Raw genomic sequence first — 18,074 nt, 5'->3', positions numbered from 1 at the left:
CTCCAGGCGGTGTGCCACCACTGCGCACTCTGAAGCAGTGCAAGCCCCTTGGCCCCGAGAAACGCCGGCAGGCAGCCCTGGAAGCAGCGGGCAAAGAAACACCAGCTGGCTCAAGCGCGCGCGCGCGTGCGCGCCAGATAGAGAGGAGGAGATAGTTTGAGGGCAAAGCCTACTGTCTCCCTGCGCAGAGGATGTAATCTGCCCGCGGTAAAGGTTTGCTCGGCTTCCGGCCACCGAGCGACCGGAGATTCTTTTGGTTTGTTTGTCACCCACGGCGGCCAAAGCTTCCTCTGTGGCTGAAAATGACCAAGTGCTTGGTGTTTTCAAGCCATCGCTGGCTCGTACCGAGTGGCACCAGCGCAAAGCAGCGTGTGGCTTGACTTGCGATGACCGAAACTTGCCTACAGACACCGTTTGCTGAGACTTTTTCTTTTCTTCTCCTTTCACTCATCGACCAGGTGCGCAAGGCTTAATCGGGGTGTCTTGGGGCCATGCATGGCTGCTGCCGTCAAATTGAAAGGAACCGCCTGTGAGACGTGGAGTGCTGAGAGTGTGGCTTCCTCCTCTGACGGTTTGTGGGTATCGCTTCTCGGCCTTTTGGCTAAGATCAAGTGTAGTATCTGTTCTTATCAGTTTAATATCTGATACGTCCCCTACCCGGGGACCATATATTAAATTGATTTTTGGAACTGGGAGATGGAATAGGGGCTTGCTCCGTCCACTCCACGCATCGGCCTGGTATTGCAGTACCTCCGGGCACGGTGCACCCCCCCCAACCCTGATGTCAGAGACAAGCCTGGAAAAGGAGATGCAGCAGCGTGGGATAGGAGGAGAAGTAGCCAGTCCTTTGTTTTGTCACTTAACACAGCAATCCCTTGTCAGCGTTAGTGCAAGGCTGTTTCCTCAACCATGTACGTGTGTGTGGCTCTTTGCCACTTTGCACCCTCTAAATGTGGTCCCCTCGGGATATTTTCAGCACCGCCAGCCAGGGCGGTAGGTGCGTGAAGCAGGTCTGTGTCTGCGAGCTGTGCAAGGCATACTTACCTGGCAGGGGAGATACCATGATCAAGAAGGTGGTTCACCCAGGGCGAGGCTCGGCCATTGCACTCCGGCTGTGCTGACCCCTGCGAATTCCCCAAATGTGGGAATCTCGACTGCATAATTTCTGGTAGTGGGGGACTGCGTCCGCGCTCTCCCCTGACAAAATGTGAAAAGGCAATGGGCTGTCGCCCCCGGCACCGACCGTTTGGCGCGCAGCCAGAGTGCTCCAGGGCCAAGTTGCAACTTTGCAAGGCCCAAAGGAAGCCGGCAAGCTCCAGGCGGTGTGCCACCACTGCGCACTCTGAAGCAGTGCAAGCCCCTTGGCCCCGAGAAACGCCGGCAGGCAGCCCTGGAAGCAGCGGGCAAAGAAACACCAGCTGGCTCAAGCGCGCGCGCGCGTGCGCGCCAGATAGAGAGGAGGAGATAGTTTGAGGGCAAAGCCTACTGTCTCCCTGCGCAGAGGATGTAATCTGCCCGCGGTAAAGGTTTGCTCGGCTTCCGGCCACCGAGCGACCGGAGATTCTTTTGGTTTGTTTGTCACCCACGGCGGCCAAAGCTTCCTCTGTGGCTGAAAATGACCAAGTGCTTGGTGTTTTCAAGCCATCGCTGGCTCGTACCGAGTGGCACCAGCGCAAAGCAGCGTGTGGCTTGACTTGCGATGACCGAAACTTGCCTACAGACACCGTTTGCTGAGACTTTTTCTTTTCTTCTCCTTTCACTCATCGACCAGGTGCGCAAGGCTTAATCGGGGTGTCTTGGGGCCATGCATGGCTGCTGCCGTCAAATTGAAAGGAACCGCCTGTGAGACGTGGAGTGCTGAGAGTGTGGCTTCCTCCTCTGACGGTTTGTGGGTATCGCTTCTCGGCCTTTTGGCTAAGATCAAGTGTAGTATCTGTTCTTATCAGTTTAATATCTGATACGTCCCCTACCCGGGGACCATATATTAAATTGATTTTTGGAACTGGGAGATGGAATAGGGGCTTGCTCCGTCCACTCCACGCATCGGCCTGGTATTGCAGTACCTCCGGGCACGGTGCACCCCCCCCAACCCTGATGTCAGAGACAAGCCTGGAAAGGAGATGCAGCAGCGTGGGATAGGAGGAGAAGTAGCCAGTCCTTTGTTTTGTCACTTAACACAGCAATCCCTTGTCAGCGTTAGTGCAAGGATGTTTCCTCAACCATGTACGTGTGTGTGGCTCTTTGCCACTTTGCACCCTCTAAATGTGGTCCCCTCGGGATATTTTCAGCACCGCCAGCCAGGGCGGTAGGTGCGTGAAGCAGGTCTGTGTCTGCGAGCTGTGCAAGGCATACTTACCTGGCAGGGGAGATACCATGATCAAGAAGGTGGTTCACCCGGGGCGAGGCTCGGCCATTGCACTCCGGCTGTGCTGACCCCTGCGAATTCCCCAAATGTGGGAATCTCGACTGCATAATTTCTGGTAGTGGGGGACTGCGTCCGCGCTCTCCCCTGACAAAATGTGAAAAGGCAATGGGCTGTCGCCCCCGGCACCGACCGTTTGACGCGCAGCCAGAGTGCTCCAGGGCCAAGTTGCAACTTTGCAAGGCCCAAAGGAAGCCGGCAAGCTCCAGGCGGTGTGCCACCACTGCGCACTCTGAAGCAGTGCAAGCCCCTTGGCCCCGAGAAACGCCGGCAGGCAGCCCTGGAAGCAGCGGGCAAAGAAACACCAGCTGGCTCAAGCGCGCGCGCGTGCGTGCCAGATAGAGAGGAGGAGATAGTTTGAGGGCAAAGCCTACCGTCTCCCTGCGCAGAGGATGTAATCTGCCCGCGGTAAAGGTTTGCTCGGCTTCCGGCCACCGAGCGACCGGAGATTCTTTTGGTTTGTTTGTCACCCACGGCGGCCAAAGCTTCCTCTGTGGCTGAAAATGACCAAGTGCTTGGTGTTTTCAAGCCATCGCTGGCTCGTACCGAGTGGCACCAGCGCAAAGCAGCGTGTGGCTTGACTTGCGATGACCGAAACTTGCCTACAGACACCGTTTGCTGAGACTTTTTCTTTTCTTCTCCTTTCACTCATCGACCAGGTGCGCAAGGCTTAATCGGGGTGTCTTGGGGCCATGCATGGCTGCTGCCGTCAAATTGAACGGAACCGCCTGTGAGACGTGGAGTGCTGAGAGTGTGGCTTCCTCCTCTGACGGTTTGTGGGTATCGCTTCTCGGCCTTTTGGCTAAGATCAAGTGTAGTATCTGTTCTTATCAGTTTAATATCTGATACGTCCCCTACCCGGGGACCATATATTAAATTGATTTTTGGAACTGGGAGATGGAATAGGGGCTTGCTCCGTCCACTCCACGCATCGGCCTGGTATTGCAGTACCTCCGGGCACGGTGCACCCCCCCCAACCCTGATGTCAGAGACAAGCCTGGAAAAGGAGATGCAGCAGCGTGGGATAGGAGGAGAAGTAGCCAGTCCTTTGTTTTGTCACTTAACACAGCAATCCCTTGTCAGCGTTAGTGCAAGGCTGTTTCCTCAACCATGTACGTGTGTGTGGCTCTTTGCCACTTTGCACCCTCTAAATGTGGTCCCCTCGGGATATTTTCAGCACCGCCAGCCAGGGCGGTAGGTGCGTGAAGCAGGTCTGTGTCTGCGAGCTGTGCAAGGCATACTTACCTGGCAGGGGAGATACCATGATCAAGAAGGTGGTTCACCCAGGGCGAGGCTCGGCCATTGCACTCCGGCTGTGCTGACCCCTGCGAATTCCCCAAATGTGGGAATCTCGACTGCATAATTTCTGGTAGTGGGGGACTGCGTCCGCGCTCTCCCCTGACAAAATGTGAAAAGGCAATGGGCTGTCGCCCCCGGCACCGACCGTTTGACGCGCAGCCAGAGTGCTCCAGGGCCAAGTTGCAACTTTGCAAGGCCCAAAGGAAGCCGGCAAGCTCCAGGCGGTGTGCCACCACTGCGCACTCTGAAGCAGTGCAAGCCCCTTGGCCCCGAGAAACGCCGGCAGGCAGCCCTGGAAGCAGCGGGCAAAGAAACACCAGCTGGCTCAAGCGCGCGCGCGCGTGCGCGCCAGATAGAGAGGAGGAGATAGTTTGAGGGCAAAGCCTACTGTCTCCCTGCGCAGAGGATGTAATCTGCCCGCGGTAAAGGTTTGCTCGGCTTCCGGCCACCGAGCGACCGGAGATTCTTTTGGTTTGTTTGTCACCCACGGCGGCCAAAGCTTCCTCTGTGGCTGAAAATGACCAAGTGCTTGGTGTTTTCAAGCCATCGCTGGCTCGTACCGAGTGGCACCAGCGCAAAGCAGCGTGTGGCTTGACTTGCGATGACCGAAACTTGCCTACAGACACCGTTTGCTGAGACTTTTTCTTTTCTTCTCCTTTCACTCATCGACCAGGTGCGCAAGGCTTAATCGGGGTGTCTTGGGGCCATGCATGGCTGCTGCCGTCAAATTGAAAGGAACCGCCTGTGAGACATGGAGTGCTGAGAGTGTGGCTTCCTCCTCTGACGGTTTGTGGGTATCGCTTCTCGGCCTTTTGGCTAAGATCAAGTGTAGTATCTGTTCTTATCAGTTTAATATCTGATACGTCCCCTACCCGGGGACCATATATTAAATTGATTTTTGGAACTGGGAGATGGAATAGGGGCTTGCTCCGTCCACTCCACGCATCGGCCTGGTATTGCAGTACCTCCGGGCACGGTGCACCCCCCCCAACCCTGATGTCAGAGACAAGCCTGGAAAAGGAGATGCAGCAGCGTGGGATAGGAGGAGAAGTAGCCAGTCCTTTGTTTTGTCACTTAACACAGCAATCCCTTGTCAGCGTTAGTGCAAGGCTGTTTCCTCAACCATGTACGTGTGTGTGGCTCTTTGCCACTTTGCACCCTCTAAATGTGGTCCCCTCGGGATATTTTCAGCACCGCCAGCCAGGGCGGTAGGTGCGTGAAGCAGGTCTGTGTCTGCGAGCTGTGCAAGGCATACTTACCTGGCAGGGGAGATACCATGATCAAGAAGGTGGTTCACCCAGGGCGAGGCTCGGCCATTGCACTCCGGCTGTGCTGACCCCTGCGAATTCCCCAAATGTGGGAATCTCGACTGCATAATTTCTGGTAGTGGGGGACTGCGTCCGCGCTCTCCCCTGACAAAATGTGAAAAGGCAATGGGCTGTCGCCCCCGGCACCGACCGTTTGACGCGCAGCCAGAGTGCTCCAGGGCCAAGTTGCAACTTTGCAAGGCCCAAAGGAAGCCGGCAAGCTCCAGGCGGTGTGCCACCACTGCGCACTCTGAAGCAGTGCAAGCCCCTTGGCCCCGAGAAACGCCGGCAGGCAGCCCTGGAAGCAGCGGGCAAAGAAACACCAGCTGGCTCAAGCGCGCGCGCGTGCGCGCCAGATAGAGAGGAGGAGATAGTTTGAGGGCAAAGCCTACTGTCTCCCTGCGCAGAGGATGTAATCTGCCCGCGGTAAAGGTTTGCTCGGCTTCCGGCCACCGAGCGACCGGAGATTCTTTTGGTTTGTTTGTCACCCACGGCGGCCAAAGCTTCCTCTGTGGCTGAAAATGACCAAGTGCTTGGTGTTTTCAAGCCATCGCTGGCTCGTACTGAGTGGCACCAGCGCAAAGCAGCGTGTGGCTTGACTTGCGATGACCGAAACTTGCCTACAGACACCGTTTGCTGAGACTTTTTCTTTTCTTCTCCTTTCACTCATCGACCAGGTGCGCAAGGCTTAATCGGGGTGTCTTGGGGCCATGCATGGCTGCTGCCGTCAAATTGAAAGGAACCGCCTGTGAGACGTGGAGTGCTGAGAGTGTGGCTTCCTCCTCTGACGGTTTGTGGGTATCGCTTCTCGGCCTTTTGGCTAAGATCAAGTGTAGTATCTGTTCTTATCAGTTTAATATCTGATACGTCCCCTACCCGGGGACCATATATTAAATTGATTTTTGGAACTGGGAGATGGAATAGGGGCTTGCTCCGTCCACTCCACGCATCGGCCTGGTATTGCAGTACCTCCGGGCACGGTGCACCCCCCCCAACCCTGATGTCAGAGACAAGCCTGGAAAAGGAGATGCAGCAGCGTGGGATAGGAGGAGAAGTAGCCAGTCCTTTGTTTTGTCACTTAACACAGCAATCCCTTGTCAGCGTTAGTGCAAGGATGTTTCCTCAACCATGTACGTGTGTGTGGCTCTTTGCCACTTTGCACCCTCTAAATGTGGTCCCCTCGGGATATTTTCAGCACCGCCAGCCAGGGCGGTAGGTGCGTGAAGCAGGTCTGTGTCTGCGAGCTGTGCAAGGCATACTTACCTGGCAGGGGAGATACCATGATCAAGAAGGTGGTTCACCCGGGGCGAGGCTCGGCCATTGCACTCCGGCTGTGCTGACCCCTGCGAATTCCCCAAATGTGGGAATCTCGACTGCATAATTTCTGGTAGTGGGGGACTGCGTCCGCGCTCTCCCCTGACAAAATGTGAAAAGGCAATGGGCTGTCGCCCCCGGCACCGACCGTTTGACGCGCAGCCAGAGTGCTCCAGGGCCAAGTTGCAACTTTGCAAGGCCCAAAGGAAGCCGGCAAGCTCCAGGCGGTGTGCCACCACTGCGCACTCTGAAGCAGTGCAAGCCCCTTGGCCCCGAGAAACGCCGGCAGGCAGCCCTGGAAGCAGCGGGCAAAGAAACACCAGCTGGCTCAAGCGCGCGCGCGCGTGCGCGCCAGATAGAGAGGAGGAGATAGTTTGAGGGCAAAGCCTACTGTCTCCCTGCGCAGAGGATGTAATCTGCCCGCGGTAAAGGTTTGCTCGGCTTCCGGCCACCGAGCGACCGGAGATTCTTTTGGTTTGTTTGTCACCCACGGCGGCCAAAGCTTCCTCTGTGGCTGAAAATGACCAAGTGCTTGGTGTTTTCAAGCCATCGCTGGCTCGTACCGAGTGGCACCAGCGCAAAGCAGCGTGTGGCTTGACTTGCGATGACCGAAACTTGCCTACAGACACCGTTTGCTGAGACTTTTTCTTTTCTTCTCCTTTCACTCATCGACCAGGTGCGCAAGGCTTAATCGGGGTGTCTTGGGGCCATGCATGGCTGCTGCCGTCAAATTGAAAGGAACCGCCTGTGAGACGCGGAGTGCTGAGAGTGTGGCTTCCTCCTCTGACGGTTTGTGGGTATCGCTTCTCGGCCTTTTGGCTAAGATCAAGTGTAGTATCTGTTCTTATCAGTTTAATATCTGATACGTCCCCTACCCGGGGACCATATATTAAATTGATTTTTGGAACTGGGAGATGGAATAGGGGCTTGCTCCGTCCACTCCACGCATCGGCCTGGTATTGCAGTACCTCCGGGCACGGTGCACCCCCCCCAACCCTGATGTCAGAGACAAGCCTGGAAAAGGAGATGCAGCAGCGTGGGATAGGAGGAGAACTAGCCAGTCCTTTGTTTTGTCACTTAACACAGCAATCCCTTGTCAGCGTTAGTGCAAGGCTGTTTCCTCAACCATGTACGTGTGTGTGGCTCTTTGCCACTTTGCACCCTCTAAATGTGGTCCCCTCGGGATATTTTCAGCACCGCCAGCCAGGGCGGTAGGTGCGTGAAGCAGGTCTGTGTCTGCGAGCTGTGCAAGGCATACTTACCTGGCAGGGGAGATACCATGATCAAGAAGGTGGTTCACCCAGGGCGAGGCTCGGCCATTGCACTCCGGCTGTGCTGACCCCTGCGAATTCCCCAAATGTGGGAATCTCGACTGCATAATTTCTGGTAGTGGGGGACTGCGTCCGCGCTCTCCCCTGACAAAATGTGAAAAGGCAATGGGCTGTCGCCCCCGGCACCGACCGTTTGACGCGCAGCCAGAGTGCTCCAGGGCCAAGTTGCAACTTTGCAAGGCCCAAAGGAAGCCGGCAAGCTCCAGGCGGTGTGCCACCACTGCGCACTCTGAAGCAGTGCAAGCCCCTTGGCCCCGAGAAACGCCGGCAGGCAGCCCTGGAAGCAGCGGGCAAAGAAACACCAGCTGGCTCAAGCGCGCGCGCGCGTGCGCGCCAGATAGAGAGGAGGAGATAGTTTGAGGGCAAAGCCTACTGTCTCCCTGCGCAGAGGATGTAATCTGCCCGCGGTAAAGGTTTGCTCGGCTTCCGGCCACCGAGCGACCGGAGATTCTTTTGGTTTGTTTGTCACCCACGGCGGCCAAAGCTTCCTCTGTGGCTGAAAATGACCAAGTGCTTGGTGTTTTCAAGCCATCGCTGGCTCGTACCGAGTGGCACCAGCGCAAAGCAGCGTGTGGCTTGACTTGCGATGACCGAAACTTGCCTACAGACACCGTTTGCTGAGACTTTTTCTTTTCTTCTCCTTTCACTCATCGACCAGGTGCGCAAGGCTTAATCGGGGTGTCTTGGGGCCATGCATGGCTGCTGCCGTCAAATTGAAAGGAACCGCCTGTGAGACGCGGAGTGCTGAGAGTGTGGCTTCCTCCTCTGACGGTTTGTGGGTATCGCTTCTCGGCCTTTTGGCTAAGATCAAGTGTAGTATCTGTTCTTATCAGTTTAATATCTGATACGTCCCCTACCCGGGGACCATATATTAAATTGATTTTTGGAACTGGGAGATGGAATAGGGGCTTGCTCCGTCCACTCCACGCATCGGCCTGGTATTGCAGTACCTCCGGGCACGGTGCACCCCCCCCAACCCTGATGTCAGAGACAAGCCTGGAAAAGGAGATGCAGCAGCGTGGGATAGGAGGAGAACTAGCCAGTCCTTTGTTTTGTCACTTAACACAGCAATCCCTTGTCAGCGTTAGTGCAAGGCTGTTTCCTCAACCATGTACGTGTGTGTGGCTCTTTGCCACTTTGCACCCTCTAAATGTGGTCCCCTCGGGATATTTTCAGCACCGCCAGCCAGGGCGGTAGGTGCGTGAAGCAGGTCTGTGTCTGCGAGCTGTGCAAGGCATACTTACCTGGCAGGGGAGATACCATGATCAAGAAGGTGGTTCACCCAGGGCGAGGCTCGGCCATTGCACTCCGGCTGTGCTGACCCCTGCGAATTCCCCAAATGTGGGAATCTCGACTGCATAATTTCTGGTAGTGGGGGACTGCGTCCGCGCTCTCCCCTGACAAAATGTGAAAAGGCAATGGGCTGTCGCCCCCGGCACCGACCGTTTGACGCGCAGCCAGAGTGCTCCAGGGCCAAGTTGCAACTTTGCAAGGCCCAAAGGAAGCCGGCAAGCTCCAGGCGGTGTGCCACCACTGCGCACTCTGAAGCAGTGCAAGCCCCTTGGCCCCGAGAAACGCCGGCAGGCAGCCCTGGAAGCAGCGGGCAAAGAAACACCAGCTGGCTCAAGCGCGCGCGCGCGTGCGCGCCAGATAGAGAGGAGGAGATAGTTTGAGGGCAAAGCCTACTGTCTCCCTGCGCAGAGGATGTAATCTGCCCGCGGTAAAGGTTTGCTCGGCTTCCGGCCACCGAGCGACCGGAGATTCTTTTGGTTTGTTTGTCACCCACGGCGGCCAAAGCTTCCTCTGTGGCTGAAAATGACCAAGTGCTTGGTGTTTTCAAGCCATCGCTGGCTCGTACCGAGTGGCACCAGCGCAAAGCAGCGTGTGGCTTGACTTGCGATGACCGAGACTTGCCTACAGACACCGTTTGCTGAGACTTTTTCTTTTCTTCTCCTTTCACTCATCGACCAGGTGCCCAAGGCTTAATCGGGGTGTCTTGGGGCCATGCATGGCTGCTGCCGTCAAATTGAAAGGAACCGCCTGTGAGACGCGGAGTGCTGAGAGTGTGGCTTCCTCCTCTGACGGTTTGTGGGTATCGCTTCTCGGCCTTTTGGCTAAGATCAAGTGTAGTATCTGTTCTTATCAGTTTAATATCTGATACGTCCCCTACCCGGGGACCATATATTAAATTGATTTTTGGAACTGGGAGATGGAATAGGGGCTTGCTCCGTCCACTCCACGCATCGGCCTGGTATTGCAGTACCTCCGGGCACGGTGCACCCCCCCCAACCCTGATGTCAGAGACAAGCCTGGAAAAGGAGATGCAGCAGCGTGGGATAGGAGGAGAACTAGCCAGTCCTTTGTTTTGTCACTTAACACAGCAATCCCTTGTCAGCGTTAGTGCAAGGCTGTTTCCTCAACCATGTACGTGTGTGTGGCTCTTTGCCACTTTGCACCCTCTAAATGTGGTCCCCTCGGGATATTTTCAGCACCGCCAGCCAGGGCGGTAGGTGCGTGAAGCAGGTCTGTGTCTGCGAGCTGTGCAAGGCATACTTACCTGGCAGGGGAGATACCATGATCAAGAAGGTGGTTCACCCAGGGCGAGGCTCGGCCATTGCACTCCGGCTGTGCTGACCCCTGCGAATTCCCCAAATGTGGGAATCTCGACTGCATAATTTCTGGTAGTGGGGGACTGCGTCCGCGCTCTCCCCTGACAAAATGTGAAAAGGCAATGGGCTGTCGCCCCCGGCACCGACCGTTTGACGCGCAGCCAGAGTGCTCCAGGGCCAAGTTGCAACTTTGCAAGGCCCAAAGGAAGCCGGCAAGCTCCAGGCGGTGTGCCACCACTGCGCACTCTGAAGCAGTGCAAGCCCCTTGGCCCCGAGAAGCGCCGGCAGGCAGCCCTGGAAGCAGCGGGCAAAGAAACACCAGCTGGCTCAAGCGCGCGCGCGCGTGCGCGCCAGATAGAGAGGAGGAGATAGTTTGAGGGCAAAGCCTACTGTCTCCCTGCGCAGAGGATGTAATCTGCCCGCGGTAAAGGTTTGCTCGGCTTCCGGCCACCGAGCGACCGGAGATTCTTTTGGTTTGTTTGTCACCCACGGCGGCCAAAGCTTCCTCTGTGGCTGAAAATGACCAAGTGCTTGGTGTTTTCAAGCCATCGCTGGCTCGTACCGAGTGGCACCAGCGCAAAGCAGCGTGTGGCTTGACTTGCGATGACCGAAACTTGCCTACAGACACCGTTTGCTGAGACTTTTTCTTTTCTTCTCCTTTCACTCATCGACCAGGTGCCCAAGGCTTAATCGGGGTGTCTTGGGGCCATGCATGGCTGCTGCCGTCAAATTGAAAGGAACCGCCTGTGAGACGTGGAGTGCTGAGAGTGTGGCTTCCTCCTCTGACGGTTTGTGGGTATCGCTTCTCGGCCTTTTGGCTAAGATCAAGTGTAGTATCTGTTCTTATCAGTTTAATATCTGATACGTCCCCTACCCGGGGACCATATATTAAATTGATTTTTGGAACTGGGAGATGGAATAGGGGCTTTCTCCGTCCACTCCACGCATCGGCCTGGTATTGCAGTACCTCCGGGCACGGTGCACCCCCCCCAACCCTGATGTCAGAGACAAGCCTGGAAAAGGAGATGCAGCAGCGTGGGATAGGAGGAGAAGTAGCCAGTCCTTTGTTTTGTCACTTAACACAGCAATCCCTTGTCAGCGTTAGTGCAAGGCTGTTTCCTCAACCATGTACGTGTGTGTGGCTCTTTGCCACTTTGCACCCTCTAAATGTGGTCCCCTCGGGATATTTTCAGCACCGCCAGCCAGGGCGGTAGGTGCGTGAAGCAGGTCTGTGTCTGCGAGCTGTGCAAGGCATACTTACCTGGCAGGGGAGATACCATGATCAAGAAGGTGGTTCACCCAGGGCGAGGCTCGGCCATTGCACTCCGGCTGTGCTGACCCCTGCGAATTCCCCAAATGTGGGAATCTCGACTGCATAATTTCTGGTAGTGGGGGACTGCGTCCGCGCTCTCCCCTGACAAAATGTGAAAAGGCAATGGGCTGTCGCCCCCGGCACCGACCGTTTGACGCGCAGCCAGAGTGCTCCAGGGCCAAGTTGCAACTTTGCAAGGCCCAAAGGAAGCCGGCAAGCTCCAGGCGGTGTGCCACCACTGCGCACTCTGAAGCAGTGCAAGCCCCTTGGCCCCGAGAAACGCCGGCAGGCAGCCCTGGAAGCAGCGGGCAAAGAAACACCAGCTGGCTCAAGCGTGCGCGCGCGTGCGCGCCAGATAGAGAGGAGGAGATAGTTTGAGGGCAAAGCCTACTGTCTCCCTGCGCAGAGGATGTAATCTGCCCGCGGTAAAGGTTTGCTCGGCTTCCGGCCACCGAGCGACCGGAGATTCTTTTGGTTTGTTTGTCACCCACGGCGGCCAAAGCTTCCTCTGTGGCTGAAAATGACCAAGTGCTTGGTGTTTTCAAGCCATCGCTGGCTCGTACCGAGTGGCACCAGCGCAAAGCAGCGTGTGGCTTGACTTGCGATGACCGAGACTTGCCTACAGACACCGTTTGCTGAGACTTTTTCTTTTCTTCTCCTTTCACTCATCGACCAGGTGCCCAAGGCTTAATCGGGGTGTCTTGGGGCCATGCATGGCTGCTGCCGTCAAATTGAAAGGAACCGCCTGTGAGACGCGGAGTGCTGAGAGTGTGGCTTCCTCCTCTGACGGTTTGTGGGTATCGCTTCTCGGCCTTTTGGCTAAGATCAAGTGTAGTATCTGTTCTTATCAGTTTAATATCTGATACGTCCCCTACCCGGGGACCATATATTAAATTGATTTTTGGAACTGGGAGATGGAATAGGGGCTTGCTCCGTCCACTCCACGCATCGGCCTGGTATTGCAGTACCTCCGGGCACGGTGCACCCCCCCCAACCCTGATGTCAGAGACAAGCCTGGAAAAGGAGATGCAGCAGCGTGGGATAGGAGGAGAACTAGCCAGTCCTTTGTTTTGTCACTTAACACAGCAATCCCTTGTCAGCGTTAGTGCAAGGCTGTTTCCTCAACCATGTACGTGTGTGTGGCTCTTTGCCACTTTGCACCCTCTAAATGTGGTCCCCTCGGGATATTTTCAGCACCGCCAGCCAGGGCGGTAGGTGCGTGAAGCAGGTCTGTGTCTGCGAGCTGTGCAAGGCATACTTACCTGGCAGGGGAGATACCATGATCAAGAAGGTGGTTCACCCAGGGCGAGGCGCGGCCATTGCACTCCGGCTGTGCTGACCCCTGCGAATTCCCCAAATGTGGGAATCTCGACTGCATAATTTCTGGTAGTGGGGGACTGCGTCCGCGCTCTCCCCTGACAAAATGTGAAAAGGCAATGGGCTGTCGCCCCCGGCACCGACCGTTTGACGCGCAGCCAGAGTGCTCCAGGGCCAAGTTGCAACTTTGCAAGGCCCAAAGGAAGCCGGCAAGCTCCAGGCGGTGTGCCACCACTGCGCACTCTGAAGCAGTGCAAGCCCCTTGGCCCCGAGAAACGCCGGCAGGCAGCCCTGGAAGCAGCGGGCAAAGAAACACCAGCTGGCTCAAGCGCGCGCGCGCGTGCGCGCCAGATAGAGAGGAGGAGATAGTTTGAGGGCAAAGCCTACTGTCTCCCTGCGCAGAGGATGTAATCTGCCCGCGGTAAAGGTTTGCTCGGCTTCCGGCCACCGAGCGACCGGAGATTCTTTTGGTTTGTTTGTCACCCACGGCGGCCAAAGCTTCCTCTGTGGCTGAAAATGACCAAGTGCTTGGTGTTTTCAAGCCATCGCTGGCTCGTACCGAGTGGCACCAGCGCAAAGCAGCGTGTGGCTTGACTTGCGATGACCGAAACTTGCCTACAGACACCGTTTGCTGAGACTTTTTCTTTTCTTCTCCTTTCACTCATCGACCAGGTGCCCAAGGCTTAATCGGGGTGTCTTGGGGCCATGCATGGCTGCTGCCGTCAAATTGAAAGGAACCGCCTGTGAGACGTGGAGTGCTGAGAGTGTGGCTTCCTCCTCTGACGGTTTGTGGGTATCGCTTCTCGGCCTTTTGGCTAAGATCAAGTGTAGTATCTGTTCTTATCAGTTTAATATCTGATACGTCCCCTACCCGGGGACCATATATTAAATTGATTTTTGGAACTGGGAGATGGAATAGGGGCTTGCTCCGTTCACTCCACGCATCGGCCTGGTATTGCAGTACCTCCGGGCACGGTGCACCCCCCCCAACCCTGATGTCAGAGACAAGCCTGGAAAAGGAGATGCAGCAGCGTGGGATAGGAGGAGAAGTAGCCAGTCCTTTGTTTTGTCACTTAACACAGCAATCCCTTGTCAGCGTTAGTGCAAGGCTGTTTCCTCAACCATGTACGTGTGTGTGGCTCTTTGCCACTTTGCACCCTCTAAATGTGGTCCCCTCGGGATATTTTCAGCACCGCCAGCCAGGGCGGTAGGTGCGTGAAGCAGGTCTGTGTCTGCGAGCTGTGCAAGGCATACTTACCTGGCAGGGGAGATACCATGATCAAGAAGGTGGTTCACCCAGGGCGAGGCTCGGCCATTGCACTCCGGCTGTGCTGACCCCTGCGAATTCCCCAAATGTGGGAATCTCGACTGCATAATTTCTGGTAGTGGGGGACTGCGTCCGCGCTCTCCCCTGACAAAATGTGAAAAGGCAATGGGCTGTCGCCCCCGGCACCGACCGTTTGACGCGCAGCCAGAGTGCTCCAGGGCCAAGTTGCAACTTTGCAAGGCCCAAAGGAAGCCGGCAAGCTCCAGGCGGTGTGCCACCACTGCGCACTCTGAAGCAGTGCAAGCCCCTTGGCCCCGAGAAACGCCGGCAGGCAGCCCTGGAAGCAGCGGGCAAAGAAACACCAGCTGGCTCAAGCGCGCGCGCGCGTGCGCGCCAGATAGAGAGGAGGAGATAGTTTGAGGGCAAAGCCTACTGTCTCCCTGCGCAGAGGATGTAATCTGCCCGCGGTAAAGGTTTGCTCGGCTTCCGGCCACCGAGCGACCGGAGATTCTTTTGGTTTGTTTGTCACCCACGGCGGCCAAAGCTTCCTCTGTGGCTGAAAATGACCAAGTGCTTGGTGTTTTCAAGCCATCGCTGGCTCGTACCGAGTGGCACCAGCGCAAAGCAGCGTGTGGCTTGACTTGCGATGACCGAAACTTGCCAACAGACACCGTTTGCTGAGACTTTTTCTTTTCTTCTCCTTTCACTCATCGACCAGGTGCGCAAGGCTTAATCGGGGTGTCTTGGGGCCATGCATGGCTGCTGCCGTCAAATTGAAAGGAACCGCCTGTGAGACGTGGAGTGCTGAGAGTGTGGCTTCCTCCTCTGACGGTTTGTGGGTATCGCTTCTCGGCCTTTTGGCTAAGATCAAGTGTAGTATCTGTTCTTATCAGTTTAATGTCTGATACGTCCCCTACCCGGGGACCATATATTAAATTGATTTTTGGAACTGGGAGATGGAATAGGGGCTTGCTCCGTCCACTCCACGCATCGGCCTGGTATTGCAGTACCTCCGGGCACGGTGCACCCCCCCCAACCCTGATGTCAGAGACAAGCCTGGAAAAGGAGATGCAGCAGCGTGGGATAGGAGGAGAAGTAGCCAGTCCTTTGTTTTGTCACTTAACACAGCAATCCCTTGTCAGCGTTAGTGCAAGGCTGTTTCCTCAACCATGTACGTGTGTGTGGCTCTTTGCCACTTTGCACCCTCTAAATGTGGTCCCCTCGGGATATTTTCAGCACCGCCAGCCAGGGCGGTAGGTGCGTGAAGCAGGTCTGTGTCTGCGAGCTGTGCAAGGCATACTTACCTGGCAGGGGAGATACCATGATCAAGAAGGTGGTTCACTCAGGGCGAGGCTCGGCCATTGCACTCCGGCTGTGCTGACCCCTGCGAATTCCCCAAATGTGGGAATCTCGACTGCATAATTTCTGGTAGTGGGGGACTGCGTCCGCGCTCTCCCCTGACAAAATGTGAAAAGGCAATGGGCTGTCGCCCCCGGCACCGACCGTTTGACGCGCAGCCAGAGTGCTCCAGGGCCAAGTTGCAACTTTGCAAGGCCCAAAGGAAGCCGGCAAGCTCCAGGCGGTGTGCCACCACTGCGCACTCTGAAGCAGTGCAAGCCCCTTGGCCCCGAGAAACGCCGGCAGGCAGCCCTGGAAGCAGCGGGCAAAGAAACACCAGCTGGCTCAAGCGCGCGCGCGCGTGCGCGCCAGATAGAGAGGAGGAGATAGTTTGAGGGCAAAGCCTACTGTCTCCCTGCGCAGAGGATGTAATCTGCCCGCGGTAAAGGTTTGCTCGGCTTCCGGCCACCGAGCGACCGGAGATTCTTTTGGTTTGTTTGTCACCCACGGCGGCCAAAGCTTCCTCTGTGGCTGAAAATGACCAAGTGCTTGGTGTTTTCAAGCCATCGCTGGCTCGTACCGAGTGGCACCAGCGCAAAGCAGCGTGTGGCTTGACTTGCGATGACCGAAACTTGCCTACAGACACCGTTTGCTGAGACTTTTTCTTTTCTTCTCCTTTCACTCATCGACCAGGTGCCCAAGGCTTAATCGGGGTGTCTTGGGGCCATGCATGGCTGCTGCCGTCAAATTGAAAGGAACCGCCTGTGAGACGTGGAGTGCTGAGAGTGTGGCTTCCTCCTCTGACGGTTTGTGGGTATCGCTTCTCGGCCTTTTGGCTAAGATCAAGTGTAGTATCTGTTCTTATCAGTATAATGTCTGATACGTCCCCTACCCGGGGACCATATATTAAATTGATTTTTGGAACTGGGAGATGGAATAGGGGCTTGCTCCGTCCACTCCACGCATCGGCCTGGTATTGCAGTACCTCCGGGCACGGTGCACCCCCCCCAACCCTGATGTCAGAGACAAGCCTGGAAAAGGAGATGCAGCAGCGTGGGATAGGAGGAGAAGTAGCCAGTCCTTTGTTTTGTCACTTAACACAGCAATCCCTTGTCAGCGTTAGTGCAAGGCTGTTTCCTCAACCATGTACGTGTGTGTGGCTCTTTGCCACTTTGCACCCTCTAAATGTGGTCCCCTCGGGATATTTTCAGCACCGCCAGCCAGGGCGGTAGGTGCGTGAAGCAGGTCTGTGTCTGCGAGCTGTGCAAGGCATACTTACCTGGCAGGGGAGATACCATGATCAAGAAGGTGGTTCACCCAGGGCGAGGCTCGGCCATTGCACTCCGGCTGTGCTGACCCCTGCGAATTCCCCAAATGTGGGAATCTCGACTGCATAATTTCTGGTAGTGGGGGACTGCGTCCGCGCTCTCCCCTGACAAAATGTGAAAAGGCAATGGGCTGTCGCCCCCGGCACCGACCGTTTGACGCGCAGCCAGAGTGCTCCAGGGCCAAGTTGCAACTTTGCAAGGCCCAAAGGAAGCCGGCAAGCTCCAGGCGGTGTGCCACCACTGCGCACTCTGAAGCAGTGCAAGCCCCTTGGCCCCGAGAAACGCCGGCAGGCAGCCCTGGAAGCAGCGGGCAAAGAAACACCAGCTGGCTCAAGCGCGCGCGCGCGTGCGCGCCAGATAGAGAGGAGGAGATAGTTTGAGGGCAAAGCCTACTGTCTCCCTGCGCAGAGGATGTAATCTGCCCGCGGTAAAGGTTTGCTCGGCTTCCGGCCACCGAGCGACCGGAGATTCTTTTGGTTTGTTTGTCACCCACGGCGGCCAAAGCTTCCTCTGTGGCTGAAAATGACCAAGTGCTTGGTGTTTTCAAGCCATCGCTGGCTCGTACCGAGTGGCACCAGCGCAAAGCAGCGTGTGGCTTGACTTGCGATGACCGAAACTTGCCAACAGACACCGTTTGCTGAGACTTTTTCTTTTCTTCTCCTTTCACTCATCGACCAGGTGCGCAAGGCTTAATCGGGGTGTCTTGGGGCCATGCATGGCTGCTGCCGTCAAATTGAAAGGAACCGCCTGTGAGACGTGGAGTGCTGAGAGTGTGGCTTCCTCCTCTGACGGTTTGTGGGTATCGCTTCTCGGCCTTTTGGCTAAGATCAAGTGTAGTATCTGTTCTTATCAGTTTAATATCTGATACGTCCCCTACCCGGGGACCATATATTAAATTGATTTTTGGAACTGGGAGATGGAATAGGGGCTTGCTCCGTCCACTCCACGCATCGGCCTGGTATTGCAGTGCCTCCGGGCACGGTGCACCCCCCCCAACCCTGATGTCAGAGACAAGCCTGGAAAAGGAGATGCAGCAGCGTGGGATAGGAGGAGAAGTAGCCAGTCCTTTGTTTTGTCACTTAACACAGCAATCCCTTGTCAGCGTTAGTGCAAGGCTGTTTCCTCAACCATGTACGTGTGTGTGGCTCTTTGCCACTTTGCACCCTCTAAATGTGGTCCCCTCGGGATATTTTCAGCACCGCCAGCCAGGGCGGTAGGTGCGTGAAGCAG

At 56.1% G+C, this 18,074-nt stretch overlaps 27 non-coding genes across 27 annotated transcripts; all 27 read left to right on the top strand.

The window, feature by feature from the left end:
* The first annotated feature begins 581 nt into the window (after window positions 1-581).
* LOC141795782 (U2 spliceosomal RNA) lies at window positions 582-772 on the top strand. The gene has a single exon (XR_012598732.1). It is a non-coding gene; the product is annotated as a U2 spliceosomal RNA (small nuclear RNA).
* A 264-nt stretch (window positions 773-1,036) lies between these two features.
* LOC141795889 (U1 spliceosomal RNA) lies at window positions 1,037-1,200 on the top strand. The gene has a single exon (XR_012598831.1). It is a non-coding gene; the product is annotated as a U1 spliceosomal RNA (small nuclear RNA).
* A 694-nt stretch (window positions 1,201-1,894) lies between these two features.
* Window positions 1,895-2,085, top strand: LOC141795781 (U2 spliceosomal RNA). The gene has a single exon (XR_012598731.1). It is a non-coding gene; the product is annotated as a U2 spliceosomal RNA (small nuclear RNA).
* Window positions 2,086-2,348: 263 nt separating this feature from the next.
* Window positions 2,349-2,512, top strand: LOC141795676 (U1 spliceosomal RNA). The gene has a single exon (XR_012598632.1). It is a non-coding gene; the product is annotated as a U1 spliceosomal RNA (small nuclear RNA).
* A 692-nt stretch (window positions 2,513-3,204) lies between these two features.
* Window positions 3,205-3,395, top strand: LOC141795779 (U2 spliceosomal RNA). Its single transcript, XR_012598730.1, has one exon. It is a non-coding gene; the product is annotated as a U2 spliceosomal RNA (small nuclear RNA).
* A 264-nt stretch (window positions 3,396-3,659) lies between these two features.
* On the top strand, window positions 3,660-3,823 carry LOC141795888 (U1 spliceosomal RNA). Its single transcript, XR_012598830.1, has one exon. It is a non-coding gene; the product is annotated as a U1 spliceosomal RNA (small nuclear RNA).
* Window positions 3,824-4,517: 694 nt separating this feature from the next.
* On the top strand, window positions 4,518-4,708 carry LOC141795778 (U2 spliceosomal RNA). The gene has a single exon (XR_012598729.1). It is a non-coding gene; the product is annotated as a U2 spliceosomal RNA (small nuclear RNA).
* A 264-nt stretch (window positions 4,709-4,972) lies between these two features.
* Window positions 4,973-5,136, top strand: LOC141795887 (U1 spliceosomal RNA). The gene has a single exon (XR_012598829.1). It is a non-coding gene; the product is annotated as a U1 spliceosomal RNA (small nuclear RNA).
* Window positions 5,137-5,828: 692 nt separating this feature from the next.
* Window positions 5,829-6,019, top strand: LOC141795776 (U2 spliceosomal RNA). Its single transcript, XR_012598727.1, has one exon. It is a non-coding gene; the product is annotated as a U2 spliceosomal RNA (small nuclear RNA).
* A 264-nt stretch (window positions 6,020-6,283) lies between these two features.
* On the top strand, window positions 6,284-6,447 carry LOC141795675 (U1 spliceosomal RNA). The gene has a single exon (XR_012598631.1). It is a non-coding gene; the product is annotated as a U1 spliceosomal RNA (small nuclear RNA).
* Window positions 6,448-7,141: 694 nt separating this feature from the next.
* Window positions 7,142-7,332, top strand: LOC141795775 (U2 spliceosomal RNA). The gene has a single exon (XR_012598726.1). It is a non-coding gene; the product is annotated as a U2 spliceosomal RNA (small nuclear RNA).
* A 264-nt stretch (window positions 7,333-7,596) lies between these two features.
* Window positions 7,597-7,760, top strand: LOC141795886 (U1 spliceosomal RNA). The gene has a single exon (XR_012598828.1). It is a non-coding gene; the product is annotated as a U1 spliceosomal RNA (small nuclear RNA).
* A 694-nt stretch (window positions 7,761-8,454) lies between these two features.
* On the top strand, window positions 8,455-8,645 carry LOC141795773 (U2 spliceosomal RNA). The gene has a single exon (XR_012598725.1). It is a non-coding gene; the product is annotated as a U2 spliceosomal RNA (small nuclear RNA).
* A 264-nt stretch (window positions 8,646-8,909) lies between these two features.
* LOC141795885 (U1 spliceosomal RNA) lies at window positions 8,910-9,073 on the top strand. The gene has a single exon (XR_012598827.1). It is a non-coding gene; the product is annotated as a U1 spliceosomal RNA (small nuclear RNA).
* A 694-nt stretch (window positions 9,074-9,767) lies between these two features.
* Window positions 9,768-9,958, top strand: LOC141795772 (U2 spliceosomal RNA). The gene has a single exon (XR_012598724.1). It is a non-coding gene; the product is annotated as a U2 spliceosomal RNA (small nuclear RNA).
* A 264-nt stretch (window positions 9,959-10,222) lies between these two features.
* LOC141795884 (U1 spliceosomal RNA) lies at window positions 10,223-10,386 on the top strand. Its single transcript, XR_012598826.1, has one exon. It is a non-coding gene; the product is annotated as a U1 spliceosomal RNA (small nuclear RNA).
* Window positions 10,387-11,080: 694 nt separating this feature from the next.
* On the top strand, window positions 11,081-11,271 carry LOC141795825 (U2 spliceosomal RNA). The gene has a single exon (XR_012598775.1). It is a non-coding gene; the product is annotated as a U2 spliceosomal RNA (small nuclear RNA).
* A 264-nt stretch (window positions 11,272-11,535) lies between these two features.
* LOC141795883 (U1 spliceosomal RNA) lies at window positions 11,536-11,699 on the top strand. Its single transcript, XR_012598825.1, has one exon. It is a non-coding gene; the product is annotated as a U1 spliceosomal RNA (small nuclear RNA).
* Window positions 11,700-12,393: 694 nt separating this feature from the next.
* Window positions 12,394-12,584, top strand: LOC141795771 (U2 spliceosomal RNA). The gene has a single exon (XR_012598723.1). It is a non-coding gene; the product is annotated as a U2 spliceosomal RNA (small nuclear RNA).
* Window positions 12,585-12,848: 264 nt separating this feature from the next.
* On the top strand, window positions 12,849-13,012 carry LOC141795668 (U1 spliceosomal RNA). The gene has a single exon (XR_012598624.1). It is a non-coding gene; the product is annotated as a U1 spliceosomal RNA (small nuclear RNA).
* Window positions 13,013-13,706: 694 nt separating this feature from the next.
* On the top strand, window positions 13,707-13,897 carry LOC141795798 (U2 spliceosomal RNA). Its single transcript, XR_012598748.1, has one exon. It is a non-coding gene; the product is annotated as a U2 spliceosomal RNA (small nuclear RNA).
* Window positions 13,898-14,161: 264 nt separating this feature from the next.
* Window positions 14,162-14,325, top strand: LOC141795882 (U1 spliceosomal RNA). The gene has a single exon (XR_012598824.1). It is a non-coding gene; the product is annotated as a U1 spliceosomal RNA (small nuclear RNA).
* A 694-nt stretch (window positions 14,326-15,019) lies between these two features.
* Window positions 15,020-15,210, top strand: LOC141795805 (U2 spliceosomal RNA). Its single transcript, XR_012598755.1, has one exon. It is a non-coding gene; the product is annotated as a U2 spliceosomal RNA (small nuclear RNA).
* A 264-nt stretch (window positions 15,211-15,474) lies between these two features.
* LOC141795686 (U1 spliceosomal RNA) lies at window positions 15,475-15,638 on the top strand. Its single transcript, XR_012598641.1, has one exon. It is a non-coding gene; the product is annotated as a U1 spliceosomal RNA (small nuclear RNA).
* A 694-nt stretch (window positions 15,639-16,332) lies between these two features.
* LOC141795817 (U2 spliceosomal RNA) lies at window positions 16,333-16,523 on the top strand. Its single transcript, XR_012598766.1, has one exon. It is a non-coding gene; the product is annotated as a U2 spliceosomal RNA (small nuclear RNA).
* A 264-nt stretch (window positions 16,524-16,787) lies between these two features.
* LOC141795881 (U1 spliceosomal RNA) lies at window positions 16,788-16,951 on the top strand. Its single transcript, XR_012598823.1, has one exon. It is a non-coding gene; the product is annotated as a U1 spliceosomal RNA (small nuclear RNA).
* Window positions 16,952-17,645: 694 nt separating this feature from the next.
* Window positions 17,646-17,836, top strand: LOC141795797 (U2 spliceosomal RNA). The gene has a single exon (XR_012598747.1). It is a non-coding gene; the product is annotated as a U2 spliceosomal RNA (small nuclear RNA).
* Window positions 17,837-18,074: the final 238 nt, after the last annotated feature.

The sequence above is a fragment of the Halichoeres trimaculatus genome, unplaced genomic scaffold (genome assembly GCF_033239565.1).
Source record: "Halichoeres trimaculatus isolate MK-OKI-2021-1 unplaced genomic scaffold, fHalTri1.1 fHalTri1_scaffold_8, whole genome shotgun sequence".
Taxonomy (NCBI): Eukaryota; Metazoa; Chordata; class Actinopteri; order Labriformes; family Labridae; genus Halichoeres; species Halichoeres trimaculatus.
The sequence above is the reverse complement of the archived record's forward strand: the minus strand, read 5'-3'. Positions and strand labels throughout refer to the sequence as shown.